At 44.4% G+C, this 10082-nt stretch overlaps 1 protein-coding gene and 1 pseudogene across 1 annotated transcript in view; both read right to left on the bottom strand.

Annotated features, from left to right (window-relative positions):
• The window catches only part of LOC119317000 (F-box/kelch-repeat protein SKIP30-like), a 4090-nt gene extending 2334 nt beyond the window's left edge, over window positions 1-1756 (bottom strand). Inside the window, exon 1 of the mRNA XM_037591383.1 lies at window positions 1517-1756. The gene's annotated coding sequence lies outside the window, so the exon portion shown is untranslated. The remainder of the gene's footprint in view (window positions 1-1516) is intronic.
• A 786-nt stretch (window positions 1757-2542) lies between these two features.
• Window positions 2543-8676, bottom strand: LOC119316999 (annotated as a pseudogene).
• Window positions 8677-10082: the final 1406 nt, after the last annotated feature.

The following is a 10082-nucleotide window of genomic DNA, read 5'->3' as shown; positions in this document are numbered from 1 at the left end:
TCAAATGTTCACAGGGTTCTATATTCATCCTCTGGTCAGCTATATATCCCCCAAGATAAATGGTGTCTGTGTTCTTAGTTTTAAGATAAGAGGAACAAAAGAACATGCACAAGTTCTCTAAAAAGTGGCCGGGCAACCTTACCAGAGCAAGGCAGGGAGATCGCCTAGTTGGCCAAAGGTGCCAGAGGTGACATTCGGATTCGGTGCAGCCAACTTGGCAAGCCGGGCAGGTACACAGATGGCTTCAGCCTTTAGGAGTGTGCTAGCAGTGCGAGATAGTGGGAAATGGGGTCAGAGTGGGCCCAGCAGTATGAGACGAGATGTCTGTTAAGCTTCATGCACTAGCCAACGTAACCAAAAGTCCAAACTGATGGAAAGGGCTAGGCAATCCACATATACACTTCAACACCCCCTCTCACATGTGACGCAGGAAGTCAACACGTAAATAGACTCACAGGTATGGCTCAAGAGGCCTATACATGGACATAGAGGGAACAACAGCAATTTTCGGATAAATTGCAGAAGCCAGGATTTGAGCTCAAAACCTTAGGCTCTGATGATACCATGTTAAGCTTCATGCACTAGCCAACGCAACCAAAAGTCCAAACTTTCAGAAAGAGCTAGGCAATCCACATATACACTTAAAAAATGTCGTGGTGGCAGAGGCAAGCAGAAGTGTAGCCTGGCAGAGCAGATATGTAGCAGCCATGGAGCCGGAATAAAATTATGAAGTGATACTACTTGCGCGAAATACAACTAACCAGTAACCCACATAAATTTAGCATCTGATTTGGAACTAGGATAATAGTATGAATGCTACAAATAACAATATTATCATCCTCCCTGGCATGGATGACATGAACCAACTGCACCAGGAAATGAGGCTGCCGCTTAGGGAAGATGGCCTTGGAGTACTCTAAAAAGCACCAAGCTGGGGGCAGGGTAGCCTCCAGATTCTAGTCAGGATTAGGCAGACACGTTGATAGGAGGGTGGCGGCTAGCAGCTAAGCAGGGTAACGTCCACCATCTAGAGCACTGGTGCCCTCCTAGCTGATCGCACATACCATGGTTCTAGATCAGTAGCCTAGTATTCCCCTCTCTGAAACTGGGTATTAGCAGCTGCAAGCAGCAGTAGACCAGTCAACAACTCAAAAGTGATTTGTGATTAAAATTGGTATCGATCCATTACATACGAACATATATTCCTAAATCATCCTGCAAAATTAACTGAACCATGACTAGGCACACCCGAGCATCAGGAGATATGTAGTGAAATCGATTGACTAACACTCCAAGCATTCAGATACGCCAGCATAGAGCAAAACGCGGTGGTCAGACGAATGAACAGGTGCGAACGGGGAATCCTCATCGTAGAACGAAAATTATGGACTCGAACCAATCCCATGAGCGATTATGCATCCGCCGCATCCAGATCTAGTGACAGGCAACACAAATCCGACGCCGAACCGATGAATTGGGCTGGCTAGCATCGCGTGATTTGGGGCCGGGTTCGTACCTCCGGCTGGAGCAGAGGCCCGCGCCCGAGGTGGGTGATGTAACGAGGACCGGGGAGCTTGCCGGACTCCGTCCGCGCCTAGGGCCGACCGCCGGTGTCGTCGCCGCGGAGTGGGTATGGTATGGGTCGGAAGGGAGGCGTCGCTCGGTTCGGGTGCGGTGCAGAGAGAGAGAGGGAGGGGGGAATGGAATGGGTGAGGGAGGGAGGGGAGGAGTGAGGCGTCAGGGGCGACGGGATTTTGCATTTTGGCTTTTGCGGCCTCCTCTATTTTTGGGGCGGGTTCACGCAACGTATAGCTGGCCAAATGGGCCGTTCTTTTCGGGCCGGCCTGTGAGCACGTGCGGCACGGCCTGCCTTGGGCCAGGCACGGCACGGTCTAAACGGGCCGGGCCCGGCACGCGGCACGCCCTGGGCCGTGCCTGGGCCTGGAGGCTGGGCACGCGGGCCGGCACGGCACGGCCCGATTACGTTATTGTTTGTTTCCCACAAGAAAAAAAGAGCAACTTTTCATCCCTATTCATTTTCATGTGGAACACCACAAAATACGACAGAGGAAGAATTATCAGCGTGTTAATCGTGTTGGCAACATGATTGATGAAGTCATAACAGATGCCTCGCCATCAATTAAAACATCTCTTCCAACTAAGCGAATCATCGAAAAAATCCTAAAATAAATGCAGCAAAATACCCAAGTCTAGAGCTGAACTCTATGGGCTGATTCCACCACAGAAAACCTAAGCAATCGTGCCCCCAGCTGGCTGGCGAGTTTCTACGCATTACTCAGTTCGTAGTAGATGTTTATTTTGCGTGCACTGTGGATTATTTCCAAAGCCAAAACAATTAAAATCTGCAAGCCGGAAGTCTGTAATTTCAGCAATTTCAGCCTCTATCGCATCAACGCTCAATATTTCTGAAAAAAAACGGATACACAAGCCAAAAGGCTTTAGGAAACTAAGGACAGAGTGAAAGCCACTCGGGCGTGTAACAAGCAATTGTACAACGAGACTCCCCAGATATCATCGTAACATTTTTGACTAGTGGTACTTCTCCAACAGGCACAAACACTGTCTGCTTACTTGGTTTTGATCAGCTTGTCGATGATGCTTTTCAGAGCCGGCGCACTGGCGCTGCACCTCTGATCGGCGAAGCACGACCTCCCTTCCTCAGCTGCCTTGCACAGCTGCGGGTCCATCGGCACCTTGCCGAGGAAAGGGACCCCCATCTCATGGCACATCTTCTCTGCGCCACCCTTGCTGCTGTCAAACACCTCGCTGCAGGCCACGACCGACAAAAGCTCCGGAGCCTTCTCCTTGATGTAGTTCATCGCCCACTCCGTGGCATCCGTCTCCCCTGCGGGACCTGGCTTTACGAACTTGAGGTCTGTGAACGCCTGCCTCAGGCCACTCATGTTCTCCACAACGCCCAGCACCGGCACACCCACCTTCTTGCAGAAATTGATTTCCTTCCTCACATCAATTAGAGAGACTTGCTGCGGGGTCGTCACGATTATCGCGCCATCAACTTCGGTGGCTTGTAGGTACTGGACGATTGAGATGTGCTCGTCTGATGTTCCAGGGGGTGCATCCACTACAAGGTAGTCAATCTCACCCCAGTCAACATCCTTGAGGAACTGTTTGATCAATCTGTTCTTGCGAGGACCCCTCCATATGACCGCATCATCTGGGTTAGGCAGCATAAAACCAATCGACATGACACCAAGGTTGGACTCAACGTAGATCGGTGACCACCCAAGGTTGCTCTGATGAATATCCTGGCCTTCAAGGCCTAACATTTTCGGGATGCTAGGGCCACATATGTCTATGTCGAGAAGGCCAACCTGATGGTCCATTTCAGCTAGGGCAAATGAGAGCTGGGCTGAAAATGTGCTCTTTCCAACACCTCCCTTTCCTGACAAAACCAGTATCTTGTGTTTCACAGTAGCCATCCGCTCAGCAATAGCAACCAAGTCTGAACACACACAATGCAATACTCATCAACATTTTTAGGCCACTTAAAATGGAAGTAATAGAAGCGGACGTACTAAGTATATTTGCGCACGCGTTAACCACCAATTATAACAAACGATTATCTAGCCTATAATAGATCAAGAACAAAAACTAGCATATGGTTATCTTAAGCACAAAAACTAGAGCAGGCCCAAGACAAACAACAACAGTCAGTCAGTCAGCACCGATCAGGCAGGAAGCACACAGTCAGCTAAGAATACTGGACGAAGGAGCTACAAGTCTCTGGTCCATTCCACATGTATCCTGAATAAAGCAAATCTTATATGTCATAAACAACATCATCTATTAGTAAATGATTACTAGTCGAGAAATACACACTGACTTGGGCTTGAGCATTGGCTGGCGAGCCGAGCCCCGCTTAGCTTGGGCTTGAGCAAACATATCAAGAACACAAGATATATACCATGTCGGCCGAAGCAGGGATGGCTCGGGGCTAATTTGCACTATTAATAGTTTGTCAGTGTAAAGTGGACTATTTGGACTCAGAAATATAAAAAAATTAGACTACGCAAGAGTCGAAGGGGATAAATGGACTTATTCCATCAAACCAAAACAGGAAGGAACAAATACTGAGCACACCAGTGCTTCATCATCAATCTGGAATTCTCAAACCTTCCAACATGTTCTACAAGAGAATGGGTCATTTCAATTGTACGCTATTTTTTTTATATTGAAGAACATGTTACATCACTAATGTTGCGGCCAACAAGAAGAAAGGGCAATGTTAGCAGATGCACTGATAAAGGATAAGTTATCTTTGCTGACTCCAAAATATGAGCAGGAGCAGAAGAATAAGCCACAGATGCACAATATGGAGATAGTTTCATCTTGGCTAATTCCCCAACACCACACTCGAACAAAACGAACAAAAGAACACCAGCTAGAAGGATATTTAGAACCAAAAGCCAGAACTAGAACAAGATTAAAGAGGCAGGGTGATTTATTGGAGAAAAGCTAACTGCAAGGATTTGCCGGCATAGCAATTTTCGACAACTTCATTTGCCAGTATTCTGGTCATTGCCTTCTCAAAAGTACAGGCAAGTGCATTACTCCTACCACTACTTAGTCTTCTTATGATACTTGTATGTGTAGTTATGCAGTATCAACAACCAGCTCGCGATTTGGACTGCAGTGAATGTTACATCTTTCTTTTCTAGAACACCATGACTATAACATTTTAATCAGTCATCTGTGGCCATACAAAATCAGTAAGCAACAACCTTGAATATGTTAAGGTTACATACATGGGTAACTACTGCAGAAGTACTAAAACTACCTAAACCGAGCTCAAGTATTTCTTAAAAACAAGGAACAAATTATGGCAGTGATGCTGATTCACCGACATCAGATAACGTTATAAATAATAGAATAGCGCATGAAAATCTCGGAGATGATCTGATTACCAGGATCGGGGCCCTTGGGGGCGGTGGCGCAAATCTGCTGGTTAGGGCACCCGGCGCAGGAATCGGCCTTCCCCGCCTCATCAGACTGTGTTCCAGGGCAATCTAAGCAAGAGACACATGAACAATCAAGCTCACAAGGCACCCCCTTCTTCCATGGCAGGACGACCTAGAAAGAAGGAGAGCGCGGACGGGCAAATCGGCCCGAATCCAAAGAAGAGGGGGGGGGGGGACGGGATAATCGAGACTTACGAGCGTTGGCGTCCTCCGGGACGTCGCCTTTGCTGCCGCCGTTCTCCATCTCTTCCGCTCCCTGCTCGCCCTCGCCGCCTCCTTCTCGAAGTTGCTCTCCTTGGACCGGGAAGGGGAACTGAGGATTCGAGAGGACCGCGTTAAAACCCCGGCCGACCAGGGAGGGTATCGGGCCTTGGATTCTGGTCCAACGGCTGGGAGGTTGGGTTTAGCATTGTCAAGGACAATTTTGCATCTCGTTGCTTCTTCTTCAAAGGAATATTGTGAGCGGTTGCTTCTTCAATTTTGTCTCCTCCTTCTCTCTCTGAGAGTGAGCTTTTCGCAATTTTAATTTTAGTCCCGTGACGAAAATGAGAAATAATAACATGCAACATATTCAATGAAAATCTTTAATGTAAGTGGACCAATCGGTGTTTATTAGAGATAAAAACATTAACGATAATTGTATGTTTTATGAGAAAAATGGTAAGGAAACTGCACAAGAGAAAGGCTAAAGGAGTTCTACTTAAACCGGATATATCTCAAGTGTTTGATTCGCTTTCATGATCGTTCCTTTTTGAGGTGTTGCGCGAGAAAGATTTTTCTGCACATTGGCAAGCTAAAGTAATCACTCTCCTCACAGCTACGAGTTCTAAAGTGGTGGTAAATGGTTGCACAAGAAAGAAATTTATGCACGCTCGTGAGTGGCGACAAGGAGATTCATTATCGCCCCTTCTCTTTGAGATTGCAATAGATTTGCTCACCTCTCCGATCATCCGAGCACATGAGTTGGGCGTGGTTAGTGCCATGTCGGGTTGTTCACCACTTCATATATTGTCCATGTATGTTGATGACGTTGCTCTGTTTTCCAGGCTTATGACTTCCGATATGATGTTTATCAAAGGGGCGCTACGAACTTCCGGCAATGCTCGTGATCTTTGCCAAGTTAACCACGATAATGATACGAGGACAGTTGGCTAACAAGGAGTTGCTGTAGGCTGTCCGTGGCAGATGTAGGATTTCCCATGCAAGTATCTGGGTTTTTAGCTCTCAATAGCAGGTAACTAGGTATGAATGGCAGCCCATAGTTCATTTAGATGTCGAACTTTTTATCAAGTGGGTTGGCGGGAGAGCTTAGTTGCCAGGTTCGGTCGTCGAATTATGGTTAACAACATATTAGGCCTACTCTAATTTAAAGATGATTTGTCCATGATGGTGCACAAAACAAAAGATAGCCTCCACCCCTTTATTAAGAATTTTGTAGCGTCATAGAGAGTCTGCTGCTAACTTCCAACTCTTTTTAGTTTGTATTAGCAAATGTGCTCGTGCCCTCACATCCTCACTTATTCACGGCGAACAAGATCAATAGAGGCAACGAGCTTGGTCATCACACTCCAGCATGTCGCTTTCACGAGCCCCTCCCATGATGATGTAGGGTGGAACCCTAATGGCCGATCTTTCATGAAATGAAGGGGATTTCCCTAGCACTACTAGGGGAAAATCTAGCAGTAGCACTGGTTTTTGGGCTAGCAATAGCGCGGGAGACCACGCTACTACTACGGTGCTACAGCTAAAGGCTAGCAGTAGCATTGGTTCACCACGCCACTACTAGCCCTACTTAGCAGTAGCGCTTTATTAGGAACGCGCTACTGTAGTTACTATTATTATGTATTCTATTTCTTTTTTATTTTATGTCGTATTCGTACACCTTATACAAGTTTTCATACAGTAGCAATTTAGAGATTGTTATTACATCATAATGAGTTATTACATATTCTCCATCCACTTGAAACTAATCCGCGGTTCTTTCACCCAATGAAATAATAACTCATCATCATTGTCATCATCATCATATCATTAACAACTTATCATCATAATACATCATTGTCATATAACAACTCCTCCTCATCATCATTTTCGTCCATGAGACATCATATAACAACTTGGTCACTAGTTATAATAACAACTCCTCCTCATCATCATCATAATACTCATAATCACTACTCCTCAGCGTCACCATCAACTTTAACACATTGTAGCACATAATAAAAACTTCTCATCATCATCATAGTCATATATAATCAACACTAACTAATTGTTCTTAATACCTAGGACCTACTCCTCTCTCCTAGGTAAAATACCATAAGATAGATAAACCGGTCCATCTCCATAATGGAGAATGGAGATAAACCTATCTCCAACTTGTGGTTTGCGCACATTCATTTTGTCTCCAATTAGTTGCGTGTGCGCATTTATCACTTTGCTCCATTCTTTGATTTTGAGCATTCCATCGTTTGAAGAAATCGGGTATGCACTGTGGTAAGCCTTCGAAGGAGTTAGTCGTAAGCTAACCAAATGCATATCACCTTCGATAAACATCAAGTCAGGCAAAACCTCCTTTGGGAGCCTCTGTTGAAAAACATAATAGTAACATATATAGTTAGCAATGTAGTTTACTTAAGAATAATGTATGGAATGAAGTTACCATCATTAACAAAATCTTACCAAGTTTTTGGCAATGAAGTTACCATTAAGCAATTTATGGACTAGTGGCACGTATCTAGTATAATTTGGGCTGATAGTGTGATTGGTTTTAAAGGCCTCAACATCTTCTATGAATGAGACAAGATAACCTTTCTCCTCACAATTAAGCTTGGAGTCATAGTTGTAGTATGTGTTGTCTACAACCTTCCGAGTATTTCTTGAAGATAAGAAATAAGCTGACAATTATAAATAAATAAGTTTGGTACCGACGAACATCAAATATTTTTAAATTAACAATATAAATTACTGAACTTAACAAATTAGTTTGACAAACTCACATCTAGTAAAAACTGGAGGCATATCCACATCCACCCAGATGTCGATATTATCATCATCATCATAATCTTGGGGACGAATATCAAATCTTATTTGCATTCCCTCCTCAAATCCATATGCCTTGCAGAGAGCTTCCCAATTAGAGCAACTGAAATGTGAGTGATTGACCGCATTGTATAGCTTAACCAGAAATTCATAACCATGTTTAGTTCTTAAGTGAGCCCTCCTCGTCTCCACATTCTCAAAGTCATCTAAACCAAAACCAAGCTTCTCCAATATATATGGTCTAGCATGGCACGAGATGTACTGATCGAATTGAAAAAAATCCAAAAATTACACATTGAACAAAAGAAGCACAAGTGATGATATTAATTACGATGAAAGGCTTGTCGTTGCATACTGTACAAACATCAAAGGTCTCTTCCAGCATATCATTTTGCAGGTGAGAAAACCCGTCGCACAAACCCGGTCATCATAGCAGTACCCGCACTCCCAGATCCCATCGTCATCAAACATCTCCTGTGTTCAAAATTCAAAGATTATAACTCAATGGCAAAACCCAAAATGGCGTCAAATGCTCTTTCCGGCATTTCAACGCACTCGATATTTCCTATATTATAGCACAAGCCATGCCAAAATTCACGGAAAAATTAGGCATCACCTTTGCTAAAAAAGGACCCATTGAGCGCCTGAAATTTGCCGTAACGGAAATTAATCAACACTCCGGCAAAACATAGGCCACTCGGAGGTGTTCCCTGCAAACATGGCTACTTGGGCAAGCACATATCCTATTTGAGCAACACTAGATATACATGCTTATATCTACATCATATGAGCATTCAAACTTGATGGTCATTGCATTCCAATGGTTGAAAATATGAACAAAACATTTCAAAATATCTTATGTATAATCCTAACATAACTAAATATGCAAATATAGGTCTCTCTTTCTAAACTAGTTCTATGAAGCACTTACAAAATAAACTAGTTCTATTAAGCACTTACAAAATAAACTAGTTCTATTAACTACTTACTAAATAAACTAGTTCTATTAAGCACTTACTATAAATAAACTAGTTCTATTGAGCACTTACTATAAATAAACTAGTTCTATTGAGAACTTACTATAAATAAACTAGTTATATTAACCACTTACTAAATAAACTATTTCTATTAAACACTTGCTAAAAATTCTAGTACCCTAGTTCTACCCTAAATTTTCTTACTTCTATTACTAAATTTAATATCTAAAAATTTATTCTTAATACCTAAAAATTTCTACATTAAGTGGAGGGAGTAGGAGTGAAGGGAGGGGTGAGTGAGGGTGGAGAGGGAGGGAGGGATCGGGAGAAGGACGAGGCAGGGAGGGAGGTGGGAGGGAGGAGGCGGGGGAGTGGGAGAGGGAGGGATCGTGAGAAGGACGAGGCAAGGACGGAGGTGGGAGGGAGGAGGCAGGGGAGGAGGGAGAGGGAGGAAGGGATCGGAAGAGGGACGATGTAACGCCCCGTATGTAACTTGCCATATTTGTATTTCAACTGTTGCCATTTTCGGCACTAAGTTATGATATTCCCTCGTGGTTGGGTTTTGTCTTTGTTTTGCTTTTGTCCTTGTCATGCATCTCATATAATGTCATCATGTGCATCGCATTTGCATACGTGTTCGTCTCATGCATCCGAGCATTTTCCCCGTTGTCCGTTTTGCATTCCGGCACTCCTACGTCCTCCAGCGTCCCCTTTTGCCTCTTTTCATGTGCGGGTGTTAAACATTCTCGGATTGGACCGAGACTTGCCAAGCGGCCTTGGTATACTACCGGTAGACCGCCTGTCAAGTTTCGTGCCATTTGGACTTTGTTTGATACTCCAACGGTTAACCGAGGAACCGTAAAGGCCTCGTGTGTGTTGTAGCTCAACACCTCTCCAAAGTGGCCCAAAACCCACCAAAACCCCCTCCACCCTCTTGGTCGTTCGATCACGACCACGTGTCCGAAAACCGCACTCCATTTGGAGTCTCCTAGTTCCTTCTATGTATAAATAGGCCTCCACCTCCTTCATTTTTGGGTCCAAACCCTAAAAACTTCCCCTCTCCGCG

The sequence above is a fragment of the Triticum dicoccoides genome, chromosome 6A (genome assembly GCF_002162155.2).
Source record: "Triticum dicoccoides isolate Atlit2015 ecotype Zavitan chromosome 6A, WEW_v2.0, whole genome shotgun sequence".
Classification (NCBI taxonomy): domain Eukaryota; kingdom Viridiplantae; phylum Streptophyta; class Magnoliopsida; order Poales; family Poaceae; genus Triticum; species Triticum dicoccoides.
The sequence above is the reverse complement of the archived record's forward strand: the minus strand, read 5'-3'. Positions and strand labels throughout refer to the sequence as shown.